At 50.6% G+C, this 27,560-nt stretch overlaps 1 protein-coding gene across 9 annotated transcripts in view; it reads right to left on the reverse strand.

The window, feature by feature from the left end:
• The window catches only part of LDLRAD4 (low density lipoprotein receptor class A domain containing 4), a 176,513-nt gene that overhangs the window by 17,120 nt on the left and 131,833 nt on the right, over window positions 1-27,560 (reverse strand). The gene's annotated exons all lie outside the window — the stretch shown is intronic.

Here is a 27,560-nt window from a genome sequence, read left to right on the forward strand (position 1 = left end):
AAGATGAGCCTGTGTGCGTGTGTGTATGTGCGTGAGAGACAGAGACTGCGCCCCTGCCCCAGTGCTTGCTGTTCCTGGCATCAGGCACGGGGGCCTAGCTGCATCACTAAGAGGCACACTGAGGACAGACCCTGGAGCCCAAGCGTGGGTTCTGGGATGACCATCAGCACAGTGCCTGGCTGGAGGGTGGCTCCCACAGGCAGGGTTGAGGCGCGCGGGTGGCCCAGCACAAGGGGGCTTTTTGGAGGAGCAGTGTAGAGAGCGAGCCACCAGCCCACAGATCCCTGCTTGGGGACGAGACAGAAGCTGGGGAACCCAGGGCCACCAACATAGCACAATAACTGACCCAGAACAAGGCCTTGTTTTCCCAACTTGTATTTTGACTTTGGAGGTGAACAGCCGAGTATTCAAAGCGCACCTTTCAGGTTAAATCACGCCCTGGAATTGACAGGTTTCCTCTTGTCGAGAAAACCGCCACCGCATTGCTCTACGGATGGCTTCAGTGTGGCCCCCACACATTTTCACGTGGAGGTCATTCTAAGCCATCTTTTCCTGCGTATGGAAAGCTATGTGGATGACCGGCAGCAAAACAATCCAGTTATCCTTCCCTAATTCTATGGCCATTGCAGGGTAGATATGTGTTTCCTCTGAAAAGCATCTATATTATAAAAATAATGAAGGCTGCTTTAAAACATAAAGAAATCAGATGGACACGGCCTGTAGCGTTCAAGTTCTGCTGCTCTGGCAGGCAGCACCCACTGTGACTCCCAGCACCCACACCCCCAGCTCAGGTCACCCGCTGTGGGCATCTGTGTCTTGCCTGCTGAATGAGGCCTTTCTTCTTTTTAGCCAATGGAATCCTTGTACAAGTTTGTCATGCTCTTTTCCACTTACTACGTCTTTAAACAAGAATATATGGGGGCAGGGGGGGAAAGGAGTTCCCGTCATGGTGGTTAACAAATCCGACTAGGAACCATGAGGTTGCGGGTTCGATCCCTGGCCTTGGTCAGTGGGTTAAGGATCCGGTGTTGCCATGAGCTATGGTGTAGGTCACAGATGTGGCTCAGATCCCATGTTGCTGTGGCTCTGGCGTAGGCCGGCGGCTACAGCTCCGATTAGACCCCTAGCCTGGGAACCTCTGTATGCTGCAGGTGCAGCCCTAGAAAAGCCAAAAAAAAAAAGAAGAAGAAAGAAAAGAAAAAAGAATATATGTACACTGACCTCACCCTCTGTGGTGCCACTGCCCGCCCTGACACAGAAGCTGGGACTTGCTTTCTTCAGTGATGGAGTTTTGGCCGATTGGTTTTTCCTTTTTTCTACATGATCAGAAGATTGCATGTGACCTACATTTGTAAGCATCCCTTTGGAAAGGTTTCTCAAACTGAAATTTCTGGGTCAAGGACATAACCTTGTAAATAAATGCTGTTCTTGTCAAGGAGAGGACAGGGCATCTCCTCTTCATGGTCCCAACACTCTCACTTCTCACCTGGACCAAGCTGATGGCCAAAAACATGCATCTGGTTTAATCTATTTCCCCAGTTACAAGTAATCTTTTTTTGTTTTTGTTTTTCTTTTTCCTTTTAGGGCCACAGGTGCAGCACACGGAAGTTCCCAGGCTTGGGGTCAAGTCAGAGCTGCAGCTGCCAGCCTATGCCACAGCTCATGGCAATGCCGGATACTCAACCCACTGACTGAGGCTGGGGATCAAACCCACATCCTCATGGATACTAGCTGGGTTCTTAACCCGCTAAGTCACGATGGGAAGTCCAGTTATGAGTACTCAATCTTTCCCAAGTATTGGTAATTTGTATTTTTTTTTCCATAATCACATTAGTTCACATTCATTTATTTGTAGTTTTCTCAGTTCTTAAATTTGCAAGCAGTCTTTACACATTACGGCTACAAGTCTCAAATCTGCTACATGTGTTGCAAATATTTGCTCCTGGTCTGTCACTTTTGGAGATGGGCCCAGGTCCCAGAGGTCACCATCCTGACAACCAAGTCCTGATTGGATGTGGGAATGGCAAGCCTGGCAGCAGAGACCAGCATGCAGGCCGCCTTCGCTCTCATCTCTGGGCTGACCAGTCAAGGAAAACAGACTGCGTTCTGGAGCACTAACGACGGGGACGTACGAGGCTTCACTCTTGGGGGTATAAGCACTCCCCCCAGAGGGGTCCAGAGTGCAAACTGCAGGGAACAGAGAGGGTTCTTAGGGACAAGCATGATGTCTTCCAACCCCCAGTCCTGTGCCACAGAACCCCGCCCTTCAAGCTCGGGTGGGGGCATGGGCACCTCCGTACCCACCTTCCTATAGCCTCTCACTTTAAACAGGAACATCCTACTAAAAATGCCTCATAAAAGGCAAATTAAGTACAGAGAACAGCATGGTAGGATGTGTGAGGGGAGATGAGCCAGCTGCCTCCCCTCAAAGCTTTTTGAAGTCACTGTGACTGATAAGTGACTCGGGCTCCCCCTTGACAATTCCTCACCCCAAAGCCCACACGAGTGGTGGACACTGCTCAGAGGCTGGCAGGTCCCCAGAGCTCTTACCAGCTCCTGGATATGGTTCTGTGGCCAATGGCCTGACTGCACACCTACTCAAGAAAATAACTTTCACAGGACAAGTAAAAGAAGCTCTAGAAAACAAACAACAGAAACAAAGCAAAACCCTGCATTCCCATGTCTAGATGCGCATATCAGGTGAAATTCAGCACACCTGTTCTTAAGGCCTCCAGCTCTGAGATTTCTCACTTCTGATCTCAACCACAGATGTTTTGGGGGCTTCTGGGCCTCGTCCAGCAGCTCCCTGTACTGCAGTTGGGGCACCTGCTTTCTGTGAAGTGGCCCCAGGAGCACTTTCCCCAGGCGGGCCCACACCTAGCCACCCTGGGGCCCAGGGTGAGAGTCTGTGCCTGGCGCAACAGAAGGCAGTCAGCCTGTTGCCTGCTCACAGGGGCCAAGAGGCCCCAAAGAGGCAAACACGTGCTGCTTCTGAGCCTGAGGGGCACCCAGCCTGGAGCCCGGGAAGCAGCAGGGGTGGGGGTGGGGGGTGTGAGGTGGGGGGTGGCAGGCTAGGCAGAGAAGAGAATGAACGCTGGAAGAGCTTTTCAAACAAGCTTTAAACCCCCTATGGACACAGTAGCATTCTGAGCAAATAATAGGATACTTGAGGTTTCCAACACTTCCTGTGTCTAGCGGGGAGTCTGAACACAGGCCTCTGGTCATTTACTCCTCAATTCCCACAGCTCCTGATAGCAGCAGCAGAAGACACCAAATGCAGGCCACCAGGAAAGAACTTGAGGCCAAAGTCCAATACACACACATCCTGTTTCCTGCTGAAGGCTCATGACACCGTGATGAGCAGCCACTGCAGCCAGCCGGGAGCCTTACAACTACCCACAGCACACACAAACCATAGTCTGAGTTCACACTTTAAGAAATCAGGAAAAGAGCAAACTGAATCCAAAGTAAGTAAATGGACGGAGGTAATAAAGATAAGAACATGAATCAGGAGTGCACGTCGTGGCGCAGTGGAAACGAATCCGACTAGGAACCATGAGGTGGCGGGTTCGATCCCTGGCCTCGCTCAGTGGGTTGAGGATCCGGCGTTGCCGTGAGCCATGCTGTAGGTCACAGATGCAGCTCAGATCCCGCGTTGCTATGGCTGTGGTGCAGGCTGGTGGTTACAGCTCCGATTGGACCCCTAGCCTGGGAACCTCCATATGTGGCAGGTGCAGCCCTAAAAAGACAAAAGACAAAAGACAAAAAAAAAAAAAAAAAAAAAAAAAAAAAGAACATGAATCAATGAAATAAATGTAACAGAGAAAAGCTGGTTACTTCACATGATCCATAAAACTGATAAACCTCCAGCAACAGTGATGACACTAGTTTTACAGAAACATCTCTAAGAAATGCCAAGCTGCGCAGGGAATCCAGACACAGAGGCCCAGGGGTCTAGCGAGGAGCTGGGCAGACCTGGCTGGCGGTGGTGTGGGCACCTCTATACACTGGCTGGTGTCCGTGGGAGGGCCAGCCCCGCCGGCATGAACCAGCATCCCGAACATTTCGCTACTTGAAGCTCCACACCTACAGTCTGCGTCCTCATAGACCTGAAGACACAGTGGCACCAGGCCCCTCCTTGACGCCTCCTTGCCCCAGGCCAGGTGGGCACCTCGGCCACCTTCAGAGCAGGTTTCACACAGAACACAGTGAGGTCACAATGTGGGCATGCCGACCCCACCCCACCCACGGCAGCTGTCACAGGCCGCCCTCCCACATTCCTGCCATCCTCTTGTGGCACAGGAGCAATGCCCTGTCCTCCTGGGCAGGGGCTATGGGGACACAGCCTTGGGGGTGTCCTCCTCTTCATTGATGGCTATGGGACACTTGTAAGATGCTAGATGTTCCTCAAGGCCAGCAACTTCTATCCCCAATCCTACAGACACGAGGCAGTGAGGCCTGGAGACTATAAACTGCCTCAAGTATGTGGCTGGTTAGAATAAAGACACTCTTGGAGACCTCAATGGTCAAGTGGGGAGATTCAGCCTGTGTCACAAGAATGTCACAGCTTCAAGTTCAGAAGAGAGAACAATAATCACAGTGGAGTTCCCGTTGTGGCTCAGCAGTAGTGAACCCGACTAGTATCCATGAGGACGTTGGTCCTGTCCCTGGCCCCACTCAGTGGATTAAGGATGCAGCGTTACCGTGAGCTGTGGTGTAGGTCGCAAACATGGCTCGGATCTGGCTTTGCGGTGGCTGTGGTGTAGGCTGGTGGCTACAGCTCCGATTCGACCCCTAGCCTGGGAACCTCCAGATGCCGTGGGTATGAGCCTAAAGGACAAATACATAAATAACTTATCCACAAAATACACTGGCTTACATCCTGATTCCCACACTTCTTAATCCACTACTGAATCCCCACGTGGAGCACCTGTCAGTCCCGTGAAGAGCTCCACTGCTTCCGGAGGCGGGACGCCACGAACTGGGCTCTCATCTGCTGCCCTCCAGGGCTAACCCTTGGCAGATGCCACCAAGGTACCTCGCACATTACAGATGGAGAGCACAGAGTGGGCGGCATCGCCAGGCAGCTCAACTGGGACACGCAAGCCACTGGCCCTGCACCGCCTTCCAGGGACAAACCCCCACACAGGTCCCAGCCAACCTGCTCAGAGAGAGCCAGGCCTCTGCACCTGAGAAGGCCACCATCACCTTCTGCTGGTCCTTCCTCAGACTGTGCCATGTGAGTGCACACCTTACATAAGGGCTCTCGCTGCCTTTTCCTCCCTCATCCATCCGTGCTGACTCTTCTGACATTTCCTAAACCAAGTCCCCCCTGTTGGCACTGTGTGTGAGTCCGTCCTCAGGAATCTATAGGCAGCCATTATGAACCACCACCCTTGCACCTGTCACAGCCCTGAGTGCACTGACACCACCACCCGCCCCCCACCGGGTGGAGAGCTCAGTACACCTGCCACCATCCCCACCTCTTCCCAGATGGCAGTGTTACACTGCACAGGATGCCCTGCTGGCGGTGAGCCTCCTGCCTCCTGCATGTCCCCTCGACCTGTCTGCAACTCACTCTCAGAGAGCGTGTCCCAGGCTCACGGGTCAGAGAGGCATCAGCAGCCTCTGGGAACAGAGTAGGGGACACTCTGAGGGCACACCTCCTGCAGCCGCAGGAGGAGCTGAGGCAAAACCCCGCTGAGCCAGGGCTCAGCTGGGCTCTTTCTCCCAATACATGACTGGCACCGTTGATGGGAAAGCACCTCTTCCTCCAGGCTGCCTTCCCACTTCCCCTTGTCATCGGTGCCTCACAACATGTGAAGACTCGCTCCGGGTACACTGCCGTCTCCAATTCCAGCTGCCACTGCTGAAGCGACCAAGAAATATGCCTGCAGGACCCACTGAACTCTCCAGTAAATGCATCTAACCTAGCATGAACACGCCTTCAGCCCCCACCAGGATGGAAGCTCTTCCAGAAACTGTTACGAACATAAATGAAAGGAAAAAAGGCTCTAAGACATGCTTGAAACACTTATTTCTTCCAGGAAAACTATGAGTCCCAGCACTTCTGGTTCCCCACCCTGCCCTTACCGGCAGCAGACACCTGCAATGGGAGAGTCTTTACATACACACTGGGTTCATTTTACAGCCATTCAATTTTAGATACAGATCTGCTTTGCTTTAGAGACTAAACAAAGGATTATGAAGTTCTCAGTTTCTTGGCCCACATCTTAACCAGTTCATCTTTTTTTTATATTTTAGGGCCGCACATGCAGTATATGGAAGTTCCCATGTTAGGGGTTGAATCGGAGCTCCAGCTGCCAGCCTACACCACAGCCACAGTAACACCAGATCTGAGCTGAGTGTGCAACCTACACCACAGCTCACGGCAACATAGGGTCCTTAACCCAGTGATCAAGGCCAGGGATTGAACCCATGTCCTGGTGGACACCAGTCAGGTTCATTACCACAGAGTCACAATGGGAACTCCCTAATTTATATCTTTTAACAAAAGATAAATACAGATAAATTGGAAATATCTAGTGAAAAAACTAAAAAATATCAAACCAAACCAAACCCAACGCAACTGTTTTCCGTAACCTCCACGGGCAGCTGGTCGTGTAACTCTCAGCTGGCCCAAGGATGTTGGTGGTGGTCAGTCTTCCCATAGCCCCCAGGGACATCAGGGCAGGGACATCAGGGCCTCCAGGGCTGTCCTGGGGGCCTGACCCTGGTTTTCAAGGGCCCAGTCGGTCACAGCAAGCCCAGGGCACTGCCACTGGGCTCCTGTCAGCTTGGCACCTGCTCTTCTCCCAGGATGACACTGGTTGTACCTCCTTTTGAGGTACTGGTTGTACCTCAAAAAGGTTTTCTTTCTGAAATAAGAATTATATTTAGATAGTATACTCCTGATCTGCTGCCTGTACTTAAGTCCAGGATGTAACTGAGTAAACATGCAAATATCAATCCTTAGGTTGGTCCCATAGATTTCTTTTTTTTTTTTTTTTTGTCTTTTTGCCTTTTCTAGGGTTGCTCCCGCGGCATATGGAGGTTCCCAGGCTAGGGGTTGAATCGGAGCTGTAGCTGCCGGCCTACGCCAGAGCCACAGCAACTCGGGATCTGAGCCACATCTGCAACCTACACCACAGCTCATGGCAACGCCAGATCCTTAACCCACTGAGCAAGGCCAGGGATCGAAACCTGTAACCTCATGGTTCCTAGTCGGATTCGTTAACCACTGAGCCACGATGGGAACTCCAAGTCCCATAGATTTCTGATGTAACTTCTTTCCTCCAACCAAGACAGCCATCATGACGCCTAATTCGTGTGTGACTCTTGGGCAAAACAAAGCTAATGCAAACACTGTAACGGTAATGAACACTGAAGCAGGGAGGCATGTCGATTGTCTGTTTTTTTTTTTTTGTCTTTTTGCCTTTTCTTGGGCCGCTCCCAAGGCATATGGAGGTTCCCAGGCTAGGGGTTGAATCGGAGCTGTAGCTGCCAGCCTATGCCAGAGCCACAGCAACGCGGGATCCGAGCCGCGTCTGCGACCTACACCACAGGTCACAGCAATGCCGGATTGTTAACCCACTGAGCAAGGGCAGGGACCGAACCCGCAACCTCATGGTTCCTAGTCGGATTCGTTAACCACTGCGCCACAACGGGAACTCCTCGATTGTCTTTAAAGAGGCAAACAGGGTGGAAAACAATCTGTTATCCTCAACACACACTCTAGGCGCCCCACGGTAAAGGATGCGGAGTCAGCAGCACGCCCATCGCCGCTTCCTGTCGGCAAAACTCAAGCTTCCTCAAGTTCTGGTCCCTCCCTTGAGTAGCTCACCAATAAAACATGATGAAACTGAACTGCATTCAGTGCCTGAAAAATCCCTAACCTCCTCCTTAGCGAGTCATTCCTTTGCAGGCAAACCCACTCCAAGGGGCCCCGGGATCAAGGGCTATGGAGAGCACCTTACGAAGCCGTTTCCTGCCCAACAGGCTGAAGAGCATCAGTCCACCTGGAGAAAAAGAACTCGGCAGGAACCACTGGAGCTTCTTCCCCTTTGGAATGAGCGGAGGACAGTGAAAACCAAGAGCAAACTTACACCAAAGGAAACTGAAATTCCCTCTCAGAACCTCAGAGTCCCTTCTAGGGACAAAAAAGGAAAGGGAGCCCTCACTCCTTCAAAGCCCTCATTAATGCAAAAAGTCCATGGCTGTGCACCTCAAACAGAGCCGCTTGCCTGAAAGACAGCTTTGCACAGTGACAGTGAGAGTCACAGAAAGAAATCAGAAATTTCACGTTAACAAAATCTGTGAATGGAAAGCTGCCTTTTGTTCCCAGTTACACTATACTGTCCTACTCTTGAAAATAATGCTGGGAGTTCCTGTTTGGGCGCAGCAGAAATGAATTCAGCAAGTATCTATGAGGACTCAGGTTCGATTCCTGGCCTCGCTCAGTGAGCTGAGGATCCAGGGTTGCCATGAGCTGTGGTGTAAATCACAGATGTGGCTCAGATCCGGCCCTGCTGTGGCTGTGCTGTAGGCTGGCAGCTGGAGCTCCGATTCGACCCCTAGCCTCGGAACTTCCATTTGCCACGGATGCAGCCCTAAAAAGCAAATAATAATAATAATAATAATTCTTTCATGGTGCTTGGTCATAAGCACAACTATCAGATGAATGCAAAAGTATTCTTGTCCCCATTTCACAGATGCAGAAACAAGAATCAATACCATGGTCAAGCTTATACACGTGATATTCTTCCTGGATGCCAGCAACCCAGGGCCCTGAGGAACTTGGTCCAGAAGCCCCTGACCAAAATGCCAAACCTAACGTCCAGTCCTCTAACTAGCTTTCACTAAATAAACAAACAGCTTCAAGCAAATCAACTGAAAAGATACCTCACATAAAGAGTCAGAAGGCGGGAAGGCAACGTTCATATCAAATATTTGGACTTCATGACAAAAAGTATCACCAGAAGGAGTTCCCGTCGTGGCTCAGTGGTTAACGAATCCAACTAGGAACCATAAGGTTGTGTGTTCGATCCCAGGCCTTGCTCAGTGGGTTAAGGATCTGGCGTTGCTGTGGCTCTGGCATAGGCTGGCAGCTACAGCTCTGATTAGACCCCTAGCCTGGGAACCTCCATATGCCACGAGAGTGGCCCTAGAAAAGGCAAAAAGTCAAAAAAAAAAAAAAGTATCACCAGAGTTAAAAAGGGACATTTCACTATGATGAAAGGGTCGATTCATCATGAAGGTGTATATGTACCTGAAAAGACAGAATCAATGCGAGAGATAGAGGATTCCAACTATCAAAATAAGATTTTAATCCTCCCGCTCAGCACACTGGGATTTGATGGGAGAACAGCAAGCTTTGTCTATAAAGGACCAGATAGCACATTTCAGAGGCTTTCTGGGCTGTGGGATCTCTGTCATAACTATTTGTTTTTATTTTTATTTTTATTTATTTATTTCTTTGTCTTTTTGCCTTTTCTAGGGCCGCTTCCCACGGCATATGGAGATTCCTAGGCTAGGGGTCTAATCGGAGCCGTAGCTGCTGGCCTACACCAGAGCCACAGCAACGCGGGATCCAAGCTGCGTCTGCAACCTACACCACAGCTCACGGCAACATCAGATCTTTAACCCACTGAGCAAGGCCAGGGATCGAACCCGCAACCTCATGGTTCCTAGTCGGATTCGTTAACCACTGCGCCACGACGGGAACTCCTGTCACAACTATTTAACTCTGCTTTGACAGTGCAAAAGCAGATGGAGGTAATACGCAAACAAATGGGTTCCAATAAAACTTTATAAAAATAAGCAGCAAGAGAGATGTAGCTCACAAACTGTAGTGTGCTGACCCCTAAACTAATAATGATAATAAACAAACAAACAAACCGAAAAGACATAAAAGATTTGAAAAAAACACTATCAACCTCCAGGATTTTGAAAGACATTACAACTGCATAATAGATATTCAAGTTTATGTGGAAAGGCCACATGCTAGTAGCAAGTCATTTGAAAGACTGAAAGCATACAAAGTGCACTGTCTGACTACAATGGGATTAAGTGAGAAAGTAAAGTAAAGAAAGTAAAGCCCCAAATATTTGGAAATTGACTAATTTACTTCTAAATAATCTATGGGTCAAAGAGATCATAAGGGAAATTAGAAGATATTTTGAAATGAGTAATAAAAATAAAACTTCAAAATGTGTGGGGTACAGCTAAAGCAGTACTTCAGGGCATTGTCTATTGCTTCAAATGCTTATATTAGAAAAGAAGATATACACACAATAATCTGAGTTCATATTTTAAGAAATCAGAAGAAAAGCAAGCTATATTCAAAGTAAGTAAATGGAAGGAGATAAGAACATGAATCAGTGAAATAAAAGTAATAGAGAAAATTATGAGGAGAAAAGCTGGTCACTCGACATGATCAATAAAACTGATAAATCTCCAGCTGGACTAGTCAAGAAGCAAAGACAGAAGACACCGATTACCAATATTTGGAATTCAAGAAGAAATACCACTAACAGATCCTATGCATATTAAAAGGATAATATAGAATATTATGAACAATTCTGTGCCAATAAATCTGACACTTTAGATGAAAAGGGACAAATTCCTTGAAGGACATATGAATACACGAAAGAACAGAAAAAGTGAAGAGCCCTACGTCAATTAAGTCATTTGAACATGTAATTAACTATCTTTTTCTTTCTCTCTCTCTCCATCCATGGGAGCGGGAGCGGGGCCTGGTGCTGCTGTTCCCTGGCACAACCCACGTGAGGCAGCGGAGCAGGCTGGACCAGCCTGCAGCCTGCACCTTCGGGGGTAGCGCTGGAGGGTTTCTGCTACCACTCAAGAGAGACTGTCAAACTGGCAAGTCCTCTTTCTTGAAATCTTCTCTCTCCCAAAGGATTTTCCTCTAAACTGCCAAGGGATATTAGCAGACCTTCTCATTGGCTTCGTTTTATTTTATTTTATTTTTATTTTTGACTTATTTTTAAAATGTAAATAGCATCTGTCTTTACAAAAAAGAGCGAAGGTTTCTGTTTATAGAGGGATTTAACTACAGGTCCCATTAAAAATTTAACCAGCTTTCCGAAAATAAAATTTGACACCCAGAAGCCGCGATACCAAACATACCCAGACTTGCATAAGACAGTTTCCTCTGGTTTTACAAAGTGTTGATATATTCATGTGGACGAAAGAAAAGAGCATTGTAGCGCAGTACGGATAAGAAATAATCCTCGGTGAAATCTAAGGAAAGCAGCACAGTATGAAATCCTAGGAGTTTCAGAGACCTGGTGGGTCCCAACAGCCCCAGGGCGCAAGAAGGAAGGAGGCAAGAGGGATGGGGGGCGGGGGAAGGGCACATCTGACGTCATCCCAGGGCCCAAGACAGACAGACAGGAAGCCAAGGCCGGTGGCCCCACCAGATTAAATTCACCTTAAAAGTGCATGTCACATGGCTGCATTTCAGGAGTTCCCACCGTGGCACAGTGGGTTGAAGGATGGGTGTTCCCGCAGCTGCGGCTCTGGTTCAATCCCCGGCTGAGGACCATGGATGTGGCCATTAAAATAAAAACTTAGTTTTCATTCTGTTTTGTCTTGTGTCAAGTAAGCGCATGGTGCAGGTTGCCCCAGACCACCCTTGGTTCAGTGAGAGGCACATCGCATTCAAGAAAGACACCTGCGATGTCCCTTTATTCCCAACGTGGAACGTCACTTACCCACTGAGGTGACTCATTCAACTCAATTCGAAAATCCTATCCCTCCCTCCCTCGACACACACAGACGTGTCGGAGTCTCCGTTACGCAAACGCAGATACACGGAACAGTACTTCATGGTGAGGGTCGCACCACTACCACTTTCAAACGGTCAACGCAACAGGCAGCAGGGGTGCCGTACAGATGGAGTGGGGAAACGCTCTGGCTTGTGCAAAAAAAAAAAGTGAAAAATTGAGATGGTGAGCTAGAGTTAAATCCTTCATTCTGTTTCTACGTTCTTTCCTTGCAGCTAGCCAGTCCTCTGGAGGGAAGGATGGACATTCCCAAGTCAGGATCCATCACCAACAGCAACGGCATAAAGCGGCACCCTGGCAGGAATGTCGGCACCGATTAATAACCACGGGCAGGACGCTGGTCATGTTCTTGTCTCTCAGAAGCAGACACTGGGCATCTACACTGATTTATCCTCATGCACCTTCTCACCCCGAGACCATGGACATTCTTCATGAAAGCATGGCCTTGCCTTTTTCAGCTTCTGCTGACAGAGGGTCACTGATTTCCCCACTCAGAATAAAACAAAGCCCACTTCAGTGCAGCTCCAGCCCACCCGGATCCCCCAGGCCTGCCCTCCTTCTGTCTACGCTGAGTTGCTTTAGGCTGAACCCCTGGTCTCATCCTTTCTCCTCCCTTCCTTTTCATGTGCTTCCCTTATCTGAGGTTTAAGGAAGAAAAATACCCAAGAGTTTTAAAAGCCTCATCTCCCATTTAAAGTCTTTGAGATAGTTTTACTTAGAGAGGGAACCTCACACATGTCAGCTCGAGTTCTGGTACCTGATGTGGGACTCACGCTGCCGGGCATCTGTGGGAAGGGGCTTTTAAAGGCTGCACAGGACCAAGACGGTGCTGGGTCTACGGTTCTGCGTTCTGCAGCGATACCATGTGTAAGAATATTTGGGCATCTTCCCTGTCACCGAGGGGAAAAGCCATGAAGTAAGATTTTAAAAAAACAACCCTTAGTGTCCATTTCCACTTTCCAGTTTATAAATTAGAAACATTTCCCACACATCATCAGTTGATAGGGGTCACAGATAAACTACAAGGGACAGAATTCACACACGCAGTCAAAACGTAAAGCTTCGTGTAATACCCTTGTATTAATCACGAGCACAGCAGACTGCTGTCACCCTCTGTCCTCATGCATTTCCTTCCGAGGGCAGCAGACATGTGCGTCTACCGACCGACAACCACCTGTGGATGGGAAGCCCCTGCAGACGGGAAAAGACGCACCCCACATGGTCACGGGGAGCTGTGGACACGGGGCTGCTCCAGGGATGAGCCCAGAGGCCATTGGGGAAGTCGGGATCTGCCGGAAGGTCAGGGAGAGCTTTCCTTAGGTGATCACCTCACAGCTGGGCCCGTGACCCTCCCAGTGGGCAGTCCCTGCCCCCGTGAGCAGTAAGACGCAGGGCCACCAGCAGGAAGATGAGGGGGTACTCGTCTTCCAGAAAGAGCTAATTAACAGCTGAGAACTTACTAGATGGCCATCATTGCACACACCCATGAGCTTAACACTTTCAGGATTAGCGTGTTTTTTTTAATGACTTGGTGGCTGGAATGAACTTCATACACAAAAATGTGATAACATTCAGGCCACTAATTAGTATTCACTAATAAAAGCATTTTAGAAAAAAATGACCACAGAATGCATTTCAAGACAGTCCTAAGAGCTGGTTAAAAATCAGGGCAACACGGAGGCTATTTTCGGACGTGTAGAAGGTGTGACACCCACTGAGAAAACATATTACCTAGAGGAACAGCACAAAACCTACGTGATATGAGACAAAAGGAAGCTGGTCCTGAGGCAGGTGGTGTGGTTTTCCAAACGCTACTCAGAAAACTTAAGGAATGGACACTGGGTACCTTAGTGATAATTCAAAGTGTTATCAATATTCTCAACAAAACCCAAAGACTGTACTTTCTAACCCAGATGTGTCTGTTGTGCCTAGCCATGACTTCTCTACTGTCTATAGCACTAATATCAAAGAGGTGTGAGGCCAGTAGAACAAAATGATTCTAAGTGTTTTCTCAGGTTAGAAGCATCAAAAACACACTTTTAGTACAATTTCGAATGTTTCAACATATTATTTTAGTTGCTTGGAGTTCCCGCCACGGCGCAGTGGCTTAAAGGATGCAGCTGTGGCTCGGATTCAATCCCTGGCCGGGGAACTTCCATATGCCACGGGTACAGATACACACACACACACACACACACACACACACACACACACACACATATGTGTGTGTGTGTGTATATATATATATAATTTTAGTTGCTAAAAAACTTTTTTTTTTTGCTTGCTTGCTTTTTTAGGACTGTACACGCAGCATATGAAAGTTCCCAGGCTAGGGGTCAATCAGAGCTACAGCTGCCAGCCACAGCCACAGCCGAGCAGGATCCAAGCCACATCTGAAAGCCACACCACAGTTCACAGCAATGGCGGATCCCTGACCACTGAGCGAGGCCAGGGCTCGAACCTGCATCCTCATGGATCCTAGTCGGGTTCGTTAACATCTGGGCCACAACAGGAAGTGCCCCGCTAAAAATCTTGAAATAACACCCCCTTCATTATGGAATGCCCCTGTGTTTATCATGAATTCAACCAACCAACCAAGAAACCTGTTTCACTCACTGATCCCCGATTCTTACAAAGTGGGAGGGGTGCGTGTGCCTGAGTGTGGGGATGCTTAGACACCCGTACACATAGGCTCCCTTCACTGTCCCTCCCCATCATTCTCATCTTCCAGGTCTGTGTGTATTAACTAACCTGCCCACCTGGCTGGCAGACCGTTTCACAATGTGCCCTTCAAGATTAGGAAAAAAAAAAAAAAAAAAAATCCGCAATTGGAAAACAGACAACGACAACCCTGTGAAGGCTAGAGAGAGCAAGGAACCGAGGGGCAGACCCAGACAGACAGGGACCCTCAGAGACATCGCTTCCAACCAGGGAACGGGCCATGCAGCCAATCAGGCAGGTATCCGCAGCTCCTCGCTCTGCAGACTTGCTTAGCATCGAAATCGGCTGTCTGCCCAGGAGGATGAGGTAATGTCTAGGTTTAATGCCAGAATCTCTCTAACTGGCAGGACACAACAGTTAAATATTTCTCCTCCAGGAGACCACATTCATTCCACGCGGCTGCCAGTTTGATTATTGTTATTTTGCTCATTAATATTAATACTTAGCCATCGTACCTGGTTAAGACCGAGAATGGGGAAGTCGGGGTTTTGCTGCAATCACGTTAGCAGGCACAGAAGGAAAGGAGCCAGCCTCTCCCTCCGCTCCCCACTCCAGCCTCCCAAACAGAGGGCGCAGTCCCTTTCGCATACAACCGAGTGGAGCCCCCGGTGGTTATAAATCTGGAAAGAGCTGGGGTTTCCTCCTCCCACAGAGAAAGGGGGGGGGGGCTGAGGCCTACTTCAAGCTGCCTTGGTAGCTGTACTGTTTGGAAATGTGGTAGATCGCCAGCCTCCTCCCTTCTGCAAAGCAATTCCAAATGTGCTACCCTATCCATTTTTGACGACCTGTCTTAAGGCCTGACAAATTATGGGCACAACAGTGCAGACACCCACAGGTCTCAGGGCCGCTCCCCTGATGGTCTGTCTGTCTCCGTGGTTACCGTCAATAGCAGACACTCCTGCGCCAGCATTTCATCTACAGAAGCATTTACAGAAATGTTCAAGGCTCCTTTAATTTAAATGTTCCCTGTCATTACTGGGTGAGGCCTCTGACATCAGCCTTTACCCAGTCAAAGAGCCAGGACTTTTGCTCTGGGCGCTAGCACCTGAGTGTCCATCTTCATGGGGTTCAGGAAGGACCACCTGCAGGGCAGCTCAAGGTCAAACCTTCACCATCTCACTCACTCAGCAGGGAGCTGGAAATAAGGCTCTCCTCCCACAGGCTTTATTCCAGAAGGGGGTGCGGAGGTGTGAGACCAAGACCGAGCCTTCCTCAAGGGTACCTGAAGGCAGAGTTGGGGGGGGTGGGCAGGAATGAATACCCAAGCTGCCCCCCATCGGACTGACCTCACTATGCAGCCGCACTGGAGGTAAGCCAGGAGCCACACCCGAGGCAGGGACCTTCTGGCTTTAAACTCATCAATTCATCACACTTACCGCATCTCGTGCACACATGCACATTTTCAATGTCTCTTAAACAAATAAAAACCCAATCTTGACCTCATTAATGAGGAGGCTGGACCCCGCTGCCTGGCGACCTCTCCCAGCCCTGTGGGGCCCCTGTGGACGCGCTGAAGCAGGTGGCCATGTGCACCTGAGGGTCTACACCACGGACCTTAGCGCAGGCTGACGGCAACACAGTAGTTGGGCCGTAATGGCCACAAACCTCAAAATCACACTCTGCGCCCACCTCCCAACGCCCTTGCCAACCTCAGCACAGAGACCAAAACCAGAGCCAAATTTCTGAATCATCCTCCCTCTGAGACCATCACATGATTCAACCCAGTTCAGTGCGACTCGAGTCCCCTGACTGCAAACGCCCTCAGGGTGACTGGATACTTTAAAGGCTGAACTCTGCTCTCCTGGGCTCTTCATCTCCAAGAGGAACATGGCTCAGCATCCACGGTAAGATTTAGGTTGGATGGAAAGATGGACCAGTATCTGCAGCAGCAGACCAGGCGAGTGTTAGGCCAAGCTACAGAATCAAGAGTGTGGGTGGGGGCAGCAGGCAAGACCCCACTACCACCCCCCGGGCCAGGGGCCAAGGGTCTTAAGGCTGCTGCTTGCCCACCGTCTCAGCCTCCTCTTGGTCCTGACAGTCCTGGAGCCCCAGACTCATTTCCCTGGGCTCCACCCCAGCCTCCAAAGCTCCCTGCTGCCCCTGCCACCACCCCCTGGACCAAGCAGGGCAGCTGGGGCCTGTCCTCCACACGGTAACCAGCCACGTCTCCGCCAGGCCAGGAAGGGAGGCGGGCGGTGGCAGGAGAGCCTGGGTTTACCGCAGCCTGGAAAGCGGGGAGGGAGCAAAAGTCAACTGTAAAACGTTCCACAGCAAGGGTGGCAGTTGAAGGCAAAGGCACTGTGACAGCCAGGAGGTGTGTGGCAGTTTTCCTCTGTGAACAGGCGGGGCCTGCACCTGCTGAGAGTCCGAAGCAGCTCAGCGCAGAGTTAATAACTTCACTGCCTAAAGACAGGAGGCCGGGCCTGTGGACCTTAGAGGTCCTTTCTTGCTCCCAAAATGCCTTGTAATTTTATTCACCTATTTCTGCCCCCTCTTAGCTACTCTAAAGGTTGCTGACCCAACCACGAGACACAGCTAAGGAAGATTTAAGAACTCCGGAGCATTTCTTTCCTCTTCACTGAGCCACACTATCAGCAACAACCCCCTTCCAAGAACACCTTGTATTCAGCAAAGGAGAAAAACACCCCCTGTGTTTCCTCTAAAAGATAGAAGAGGAAACACCTGCTGACTAAACGCAGAATTGGAGGGGACATGGTTACAGCCTGTTTGTCAGCAGAATTGTAAGGCCTGCGATCTGCCGACTAAAGGACAGAGGAGGCGTTCCTGTCATGGCACAGTGGTTAAGGAAACCGACTAGGAAACATGAGGTTGCGGGTTTGATCCCTGGTCTTGCTCAGTGGGTTAAGGATCTGGCGTTGCCGTGAGCTGTGGTGTAGGTTGCAGACGAGGCTCAGATCTGGCATTGCTGTGGCTCTGGCGTAGGCCAGCAGCTACAGCTCCGGTTAGACCCCTAGCCTGGGAACCTCCATATGCCCTGGGAAGCAGCCCTAGAAAAGGAAAAAAGACACACACACACACACACACACACACACACACACACAAAGACAGAGGAGATCTGGGCTCCACCCCCTTCTCAGTTCCAGATTCCCTCCCCCCCAGTCCATATCACATTTTCAACACTGAAACTGTTCCCCGACTTACAAAACGAGGCCAGTCGGCCCAGTGATTTCTGTCTATGATGACTCAGGGACGTGGGCTGGAGCTGTAACTGTCAGAAGCCCCACGGAGCCCTTGTGGACAGTCCCCTAAACTGACCTGAAGATAAGGATCTCACTGGGTGAAACTGGAAAACTCTCAAGGCCAAGTCAGGCCAGGGGGGCCATAACCACAGCGACAGGAGGCAGGGACACTAGGGTCCAGGGGACAGGGTTGGGTCATATCCTGAACCGAGCCCCAGATACTAGGGTCCCTGTCTCACTGACACCACTCACTGCAACAACGGGAAAGTGGCCTTGAAGGACGACATGTTCAGAGAGAAGACACCAAACCACAAATTACCATTTGACAAGACTCGTTTAATTACCATTAATAATTCACTGATAGGAAAAAAAAGAACGTATACATGTATGTGTAACTGGGTCACCATGCTATACAGTAGAAAAAAAAATTGTACTGGGGAAATAACAATAAAAATTTTTTAAATAATAATAATAATTCATTGACAAAGCCAGTATCCTAGGAGGTAGTGGGGAACCCCCTGTGGTTACTGTTCTCCCTCCAGTTCCCATCATCAGGGTCATTTATTTAGGGTGTATTTTCCAGAGTACGTGCACGTCATCAATATGCATCATCGGAGAAGATACATTTCACTTGTTTTATAAAACTGAGGCTTGGACTTGACAAAAGTCCCGAGCGAGAACTACTCTCAGTGGGCACAGGAGGAAAAAGACCAGTCACCGGGCTTTCCACTGGGGCCAGGCTGGAAATGAACCTTATTTTCAGGGGCAGCCCCCAGAGGCAGAAGTCAGGTGAAGATTTCACTTCCCCTTCAGTGAATAGATGCTCTCTAGTCAGAGGAGCCAAAAGCTACCACAGTTCTAAGATAGTGGCATTGGTTTTTCACCTGTCCCTCTTCTCCCCGACTGACTCCAGCCCTTTCCGTAGCCAGGTAACATCCGAGGTCTGCTGGCTCCCAGCAGGGGAGCAGGGCCTCTGGGTGGCCAGCACCATCTCAGAACCTCAGGACACCGGCCCTGGGGCAGCTGCACAGATGGCAGAGGCAGGGCCCTGGGCACTGAGGGACGAGCGATGTGACCAGCAGCTCAGCCTCCTTCACTGTTCCCTGAGCTCGTCTCTGTAGGAGTGAAGACAGGTGCCGGATGGTCAAGGGACCATTCCGCCCTGAGCCTGTGCTGGGGTTTCCTGGGGCGGCTCATGGAAAACTGCCAAATCTCGCCCCCCCCCCCCAGTTTCTGGCTTGAAGAAGAAAAGCTGTGATGTTATGAGCCAGGCAGGACTTAGAGGATACTCAGGAGGGCCAGTGGCGCAATGGATAACATGTCTGACGATGGTTCAGAAGATTCAAGGATACTGTTCAAATATTGGAAAAGACCCCAGAGTTTTTGGAGCAATTCCCAACTAAGACTCCCTGTCTCTCAGATCATTAGGGCCACCAAAGACAGAAGCAATACGGAGTGCACAGTGAAAAGGAAAAATGATTTGTTTTAACGTAACTTACTTTCAGTGATCAATACTTCCAAGATCTACATTTCTCTTGATTTGTCTAGGCCAAAAGCTGACTCCGTGGTCTAACAAAAATGCAAAAGGAAAAGTCATCACCCTTTCCACTGAACTACACTTTTGCGGAAAAAACAAAGCAAAAAAAGATGCCACTAATGGCGAAGGAGGAGCAGAGTGTCGGGAGTGGCCTTGAGAAGGGCAGGTGCACCACAGGCGTCATGGACTCGTAGCAAAGGGACTTTTATTGGCAACAATTAAAGGCGCTGGTCATGGGCAACAGGTCAAGGTGTTGAGAAGACGGGGTCACCTTTGAGGACCCTCTCTGTTTACATTCAGGGAAGCCGGCCTCAGGAGCCATGGGGATGAGGGTGTGGGGCAGCCCTGGCTGGCGCTCCCATGGGACATCTAAAGGCCCAGGTCCTTGCCCGTCGGCCAGAGAGCACTGTCTGCTGGGCAGCGAGACCCCTGCAGGCACCTCCAGTCTCAGTGCAGGTCAGGGGCCTCAGGGTGGCCAGCCCACCATGCCGGGATCACCTGCTCCAGACCTGGTCTGTGGAGCCCACACACCCGGGCAAAGGCAGATGAGGCCTCAGCCACCCTTGTCCTCTCCAGGGAGGTGCCTGTCCTGCTGGGTGGGACCTAAGCAGCCGCTTCGTCCTGAAGAGGGACTGAACAGGACACGGGGGGAAGGGATAACCTCCACGCAGCTTTCACCCTCCCAGGGCAGCATCACACACGCAGGACTCAGGCAGCAGAAGCTCCTGGGGCAGAACCACCTGGGGCTGGAGGAAGGCGCTCCCGTCAGGAGCCAGGAAGGCACGAGAGAAACACAGAGTGTCACCCCACTATTCATGGAACACAGTGCAACCTGGTTCTGTCAGACGGGCCACTTGTCACAGGCCTTACAGGATGGCCACTGCCCATCGGACTCTGCCTGGATGCCTGTCCGCCTGCGCCAGCCCTGCGGGGGACCAGCAGGGAATCGGGGGCACAACTGTGACAGGGATGGCACAGACACTGTCTCCATGGCCTAGGGACATCCGTAACAGGTGGTCCCGCAGGGCTAGACTCCGTGAAGCAAGCTTCTGGCCAGCCGGAAACAATGGCAGAAACGCTTCTTCTCCAGTGACTCACACGAGCCTCCGTGGAGCTCTGCCAACTGTCATCCAGGAGCACCAACGTGCCAGCAGACTTTGGCCCGACAAGACACAGACCTTCACACAGTCCCCAAGTGCTGGACTGAGAAAGAAGGGATCTGTTTTCTTGACCTTTAATTCTAGCTCTTGTTCTGTCTGTAAAATGGGTGAACACTCACCTCTGGGCCATGTGACACTAACACTTTTACTGCTTACACACAAATCTTGCTACCCTCGAATGCTTCTTTTGCTACAAAATCTAAGGTTAGCAGCCTCACTCTGGGTCATTAAATTATACTCACACCACCAGCTATCTTTAAAGGAAACAGCCCCGAATTAGATTCAGTGGCTTTTCAAACCCAAAGCACTTATTCAGCTTTAAATGTGTCCCTCTTAGGGTGTCTGTCCAAAGCCTCTGTCTTCAAGCTGGACACATGCACATCTGTACATCAGCATGGTGGATGCGCCTATGAGAGCCTGTGACCGCCACCACCAGGTGGGGGCCAGAGGTTATCAGCTCAGACAGAAAAGATAGTTCTTGGGAGTTTTTAATTATCCCAGGTGCCTTACAGGTAGACATTTGTTATCAACTATTTACAAAACACTCATATCAATGCAGCACATCCCAACAGCATGCAGCAGGCTGGGCAGAGTCGATGCCTTTCATGGGGGGGTCTAGGTGGCCCCCTCCTCCGTGGAGGGGAACAGAGATGCACTGGCCACCCCTTGTCCAACTACGCCCCTCCCACAGCCCAAGGACTCATTCTGCTGCTGGTTCCCAACCTCTGGGAGGCCAGGCAGAAACAGAACTGTCACCAGACAACAGGCAGTGCTGCAGCAAAGTCCACGTCTGAAGAACCAAGGCGATTTCATGCTCCGCTGGAGGAGAATATTCGGCTCAGGACACACAGTAGGCCTGTCACGTGGGCTCACAATGCAGACTACCCCCCCACCCCAACAGAGCCTCCAAGGGCCACTGTGCAGGTGGCCAAGCACCTTGGCACCAAGACCACACCTGCCAGGAGGCGGCAGAAAGCTCACTTTTTACTTTTAATATCCTTCTTTTTCCTTGCTGGAAAACATAAAATCTTCCCATGGAAACTTGTATAAACCACAAGTTGAGGTGAGGGTTTGGGGCTGTAGTTTTTCAGTGTTTTACTGGCATAACATACATACAGAAAAGCACACAAATCACAAGTTACAGTTTTCAGACACTGAACAAAGCCATGGAAAATGTGAACTTGTGCGGTAATATTATGATGTGAAAAAAAAAAACATTCAAGGTCAATGTAATGCACTTGCTATCACTTCACGGTGCTGGAAACAAGTGCCAGACCCCAGGCCACAGGCATGGGCCGAGCCCCATGCCAGCCTCCGGACAACAGCCCCTCTGCACAGAGGATACTAACGTTGCCTGCTCTGACCACAAGTCCTGGCAGAAAGGGAAGGGGCGCTTGGCTCCCTCATCTCTAGACATCGCGGCGCACAGGTGGCCGGGCTGCAGCACAGCAGCAAAGGCTGTAGCAGAGGCATCTCCGCCACCAGGAAGGGGCTGTGAGATGCCATCACCCGCCCACCTGTGCAGGCAGCCGGGGCACCAGGCCTGGGCTTCAGCAGCTAAGGACAGAGTCCCCACTGAGCCTGGGGACCTGTTGTGTTGGGGTGTCCCCATGGGGGCGGCACATGTGGTCTGACAGCAGGAGACACAGGCCACAGGAACAGAAGCGTGCCCACCAGATGCAGCAATGGGACAAGACGTGTCTGTCATAACTGAAAAGGCCCAGAGGCCTCACCCCTCAGGCGCCCCGTGAATGTCAGAGGTTGTGCCCAGAGGTACCTAGAAGGGAGGCGGGGACAAGGGCAGACACGTGATTCCCCAACACACTCAGGCCCGGTGCCACGTGGCCCCACCCCTCCAAGGTGGCAGAGTGTGGAAGGCACGGCTGCCCTGGGCTGTGGATGGAGGAACAAGGACCCCAGTGGAGCCCAGAGCAGGTGTGTATGACGACCCGCAAGGCAGGGGCTGTGTCTCTGGATCTGGGGCAGGTGAGTTGGACCCAGGGAGCAGATGGCTTCCTTTCCCTGGTGTGGTCAAGGCCATCCTTTAAAAACTCAAGTCAGCTCATACGCGTCCAGCCCGCGGGCCTATACTGCACTCCCCTCACCCCTAGTTAAAGTCAAACTCCTCACCCAGGACCACGAGGCTCCACCAGGGCCTCTGACCTCTGACTGCTCCGGCCACTTGGGCCTCCAACCTGCTGTTCCTTGTGCCCCATGCGGATGGCTCCCACGCTCGGTGCCACCTTCTCCGGGGACCCCCCACCACCATCTGTACCCAGTGCAGGCTGTGATGCCATTTCCGGGCCAGGGCTGCTGGGCCGAGAGTCAGACTCAGGCCTTCCTGACCCCCAGATCTGTGCCCGACCAAGCGCCTAAGACACACTGCCTCACAGCAAAGCACAAAGCTGGAGCAAAAGGCAGAGGTCACCCCCGCCACCCCCAGGGGCTCCGCCAGGTGTGGGAAGGCGGGCCCTGTCAGCCCCTCTCCATCGTGGTTCCGGGGAGGCTGAAGGAGCAGATCCCCAGCAGCCAAAGGATGCAAAGTGAGTGAGACCAGAGTGAGCTGGTTTGGTCCCAACTCAGGAGGACTCAAGGGTGACATCTAGGCCAGGCAGGCGATGCTCTATCACCTAAAGTAAGTTTTTGTCACCTCCTCTAGGAAGCCCTCTTGGCTCTCGGAAGCAAGCTCAGGCATGGGTGGGATATCACATGTCCCAGTGGTAGCAATGCTCCCCCTGGGCCCCGCCGTTCTCATGACTTCTCCCACCACTGAGCTCCCTTCTGGGGGGACAGGGGTCTGTCTTCATCCTTGAGGCCCATCCCCTGGCGCAGTCTCAGCAAATAGCAGGTGTTCAGTGAATGGTGGCTGACAACGCACTTCCAAGGATTTCTACAGCACGTAGCTGGTATCACCAGACATCACAGCCACCATGTAATATGCTTTTCCACAATCCATAGAAGAGCTGCAGAAGTAAAAACTAGATTCTAAATTTTTAGAACAATTCTCTACCATAAATGTTAAAATATGTGTAATAATATTGCCATATCCAAGGCTGAGCTTGAGCCACTTTAAAGAATGATGAAGGACATTTAAGTCCACCCCCAAAACACTCATCTGGAAAAGCAAAGGGACCCCAGGCACCTGCGCTGCTATGTGTATTACCAGCTGTCCTTCCTGGGAGATGGTTCCATCCAATTCTGACAGAGAAAAGGCTCCTGAGAATGCTCATCTGTGAGACAGAGTGTCTCCAACATTCTCCAAGGTACCATAAAAACCAGAGCTTAAAACTCATTCTCTAAAATGACTCCAAAAATACATATTTTGCTCACTCTGACTTTTTGCCCCAACCAGTGGATCCAGCATCTCCCAGCAAAGGCCCCCAACACCCGTGGGCAAGCCCTCCTTGCCCCGCTGCCAAAGCCCACTTGTGTCAGACAGCAGCATCTCTCTATCTGTCCAGAACTGGCCCTTGCTGCCTCACGAGGCCAAGAGGAGGCCCCCAGCTGGGACGACACACAGGGATCACTCAAGACTCAAGAAAAGCCCACAGTGCCCTGCGCCTGGATCTGCACCAGAGGGGGGCAGGGCGCCCGGGGAACATGGAGCCTGAGGCAGCATCTCGGTTCTGAGCCTGCCATGTTGTCACCCTTCCCAATGGCATCAGAGAGGAAGGGACTGGCTGTGCCACCTGGCTGGTGTGCCCAGCAATTTGACCATTTCCTCCCAGTCCCAGGCTCTTACCTGATCATTTTCTCCAGCAGACCAGCTACAGACATGGAGAGATCAAGCGTAAGCTGGGAGCGGGGCGGGGGGAACACTGCAATTTAGACTAAACACCGATTTCTAAGAAAATCAAATCAGTATTGACTTGTAACCCACACAGGCCTCCCTCCTCCCAGAGAACACACCTTGAACCTTTCCTGGTTTTATTTTATCCTCAGAATGGGGTCTGAAGGCACACGATGAGCTGCAAAGCCCCGCTGCAAGGAAAAGGGCAGTCCTTGGTCTTCCAGAGAAGGCCCTTTCTTAGCACTGCTCCCTCTGGGACACAGGGGTAATAGAGTGCCTGGACAGAAATGGGTTAGGGCCTCAGAGGTGCGTTTTTCCATCCACCTGCATTAAAGGGTATCACTGGAAATAAAGAAATAGGATGTCTATCAAAGAAAATCAGAACCTTCTGGATAAAAACTGTGAGCAACTTTAAAGGTCTGTATGTTATTACAAGAGAAATAACTGAAAACTTCCAAACTACACAGAATATCAGCTTCCCGGAGTTCCCTTCGTGGCTCAGTGGTTAACGAACCTGACTAGGAACCATGGGGTTGCGGGTTCGATCCCTGGCCTTGCTCAGTGGCTTAAGGATCTGGCGCTGCCGTGAGCTGTGGTATAGGTCGAAGACGCGACTCGGATCCCACATTGCTGTGGCTGTGGCAGCCACAGCTCCAATTGGACCCCTAGCCTGGGAACCTCCAGATGCTGCGGGAAGCAGCCCTAGAAAAGGCAAAAAGACCAAAAAAAAAATATATATATATATCAGCTTCCCTCACTCCCCTTCCCCTTTTAGCACACACTGGGCTCCCCCCACCGTGTCACTGTCCAGCCTGGTGCCCTGGGTTCTGCCCTGTCACACTGGAGCCACATGATGCCCACTGCACCTGCCTGGCAGCTCACAACCCCTTGCCTCCCCTGAGGCTCTCACAGCCTCAGCTGACCTCGACCCCTGCCAACCTGGCCACTTGGCACTGACACACACCTGCCACTCCTCACCCTCGTGTCGTTCCACCCTGAGCCTGACACGGGTCACAGCAGGCACCCCCTCTGCTCGAGTCCACCTCACTTCCAGGATGCCCTCCTGCCAGGCTGCTGCTCCAGCGATGTCTCTCAATGACACCAGCAGGCTCGGCCCCAGGGCCTGCGCACAGAGGGGCCTTTCCCACTGGGTCTGCAGGGTCACCAGGCAGAGTCACCCCCTCCAATGAGGCCCTGCCTGACACCCCAACAATTCTAGTCCCCATTCCTTGCTTCACTTTCCTCCAAAGCAGGCATCACCTTCCCCTACACCATCCAGGTCATTAATGTCATTCACTGGCTCTTTTCTGGCACACAAACAAGGTCCGTGAGGTCAGAAACCGGCTGCCTTGCTCACAGTGCCAGGCATACAGGAGGTGCCCAGTATTTGCTGAATGAATAAAGAGTATCTTCACCTGAAGTCTCCATACAGGGCTCGTATGGTGTTACATCAAATGTCCACTTCCAGATTTCTCCCCAAGCCCAACTTTCACCTCAAGAGCAAGCGCCAGCCCAAGGTTTCTTATGGTGACAAAGGTAAGACTTGACTCCCTTTCTCTGCACCAGCCTCCCTCCTTACAGCATCTTCCTGAGGAGGAGCCCGCCTTTCCTGACTCCAGTCCTGCCCGGTGCCAGACCCTCCATCAACCCCCAGCATCACCTCTTCAGTTTGTGAGCATGTGCAAGGCCAACACTGCTTTCTGTGATAGGCGGGCACACTTACAGCTGTTCCAGAAGACAGACAGGGAGCTCTCATACAGCTACTGAATAAAGCTTTTCAGAACTATTTCTCTTTATATGAGTCTTAAAGATATGTATTAGGGGTTTTTTTTGTGTGTGTGTGTGTGTGTTTAGGGTTGCACCCGCAGTCTATGGAAGTTCCCAGGCGAGGGGTCGAATCAGAGCTGCAGCCACCAGCCTGCTCTGCAGCCACAGCAATGTAGGATCTGAGGTGGTCTGTGACCTGCACTGCATCTTGTGGCAATGCTGGATCCTTAACCCACTGAGTGAGGCCAGGGATCAAACCAACATCCTCACAGAAACTATGTTGGGTTCTTAATCTGCTGACCCACAACAGGAACTCTGTATTTGGTTTTATACAACACACACACACACACACACACACACACACACAGAAAAAGAGAGGAGCTTGGTCCAACACTGTGCAAAACCACACAGGGTTATCTAAAACTCACTCTTTATTGCCAAGTAGCCTGATTCTTGTGATTTGAAGAGATGTTAAAGCTGAACCATAGGAAAGAACTCAGAAGACCTGCAGGCTTTGCCAGAAATTCCCCTTCGGTGATTTCAAAGCAGAAGAACACTTACTACTCGAGGGGCAGCTTATTTGGCTTAATTGAAATTAAAAATAGCAGTTCCAATTGTTTTGACAGGATCTCAAATTTTAAGCATTTATGGAGAGTAACTTGGCCTTTTGCAAACAGACTAATTTCCAAAACAGAGCTCTGAAGCACGCAGCCCTAAATAAGAAGCAACTCTTCCATCCCGACGGCCACACACTGGTTCGTTCCCTGCAAACCTCTGTGTTTCTCTTCTTCCTGCAAGTCTGCTGAGTTTGTCTGTAGCTCAAGGACCTCTTGTGCAGATTCTTTGGGATTTTCTACAACAGGATCGTGTCATCAACAAATAGGGATAGTTTCATCTCCTTCTTTGTAATTTGGGTGACTGCTATTTCCTTTTCTTGTTTAAGAGCTCTGACTAGAATTTCTAGTGTGATATTGAATTGCCATGGCGAAAGTGGCATCCGTGTCTTGTTCCTGATTTTAGGGGGAAAAGTTTCAGATTTTCACCATAGAGTATGATGTTAACTGTGGGGTTTTAATAAATGCTCTTAATTTCGCTGAGAAAGAGCCTTTCTACTCCTTAAGTGCTTAAGTGTTTTTTTTTTTTTATTATGAAAGGATGTTAAATTTTGTCAAATGTCTTTTTTGTTGTCTACTGAGATGACCATGATTTTCCCTTTCATTCTATTAATGTGGTGTATTACATTGGTTGACTCTTTTTTTTTTTTTTTTGTCTTTTTAGGGCCGCGCCCACGGCATATGGAGGTTCCCAGGCTAGGGGTCAAATTGGAGCTAAGCTGCCAGCCTACACCACAGCTCACAGCAATGCCAGATCCTTAATCCACTAAGCAAGGCCAGGGATCGAACCCGCAACCTCGTGGTTCCTAGTCGGATTCGTTTCTGCTGCGCCACAATGGGAACTCCTGGTTGACTCTTTTATGCTGAATTCCAATTTCATTATTTGCTAAAAAGATAGGCTTTCTCTTGGGTCTTAATGGGTTAAGGATCTGGCATTGTTACCTCAGTGGCTTGGGTTGCTACT

Source organism: Sus scrofa, chromosome 6, assembly GCF_000003025.6.
Source record: "Sus scrofa isolate TJ Tabasco breed Duroc chromosome 6, Sscrofa11.1, whole genome shotgun sequence".
NCBI lineage: Eukaryota > Metazoa > Chordata > Mammalia > Artiodactyla > Suidae > Sus > Sus scrofa.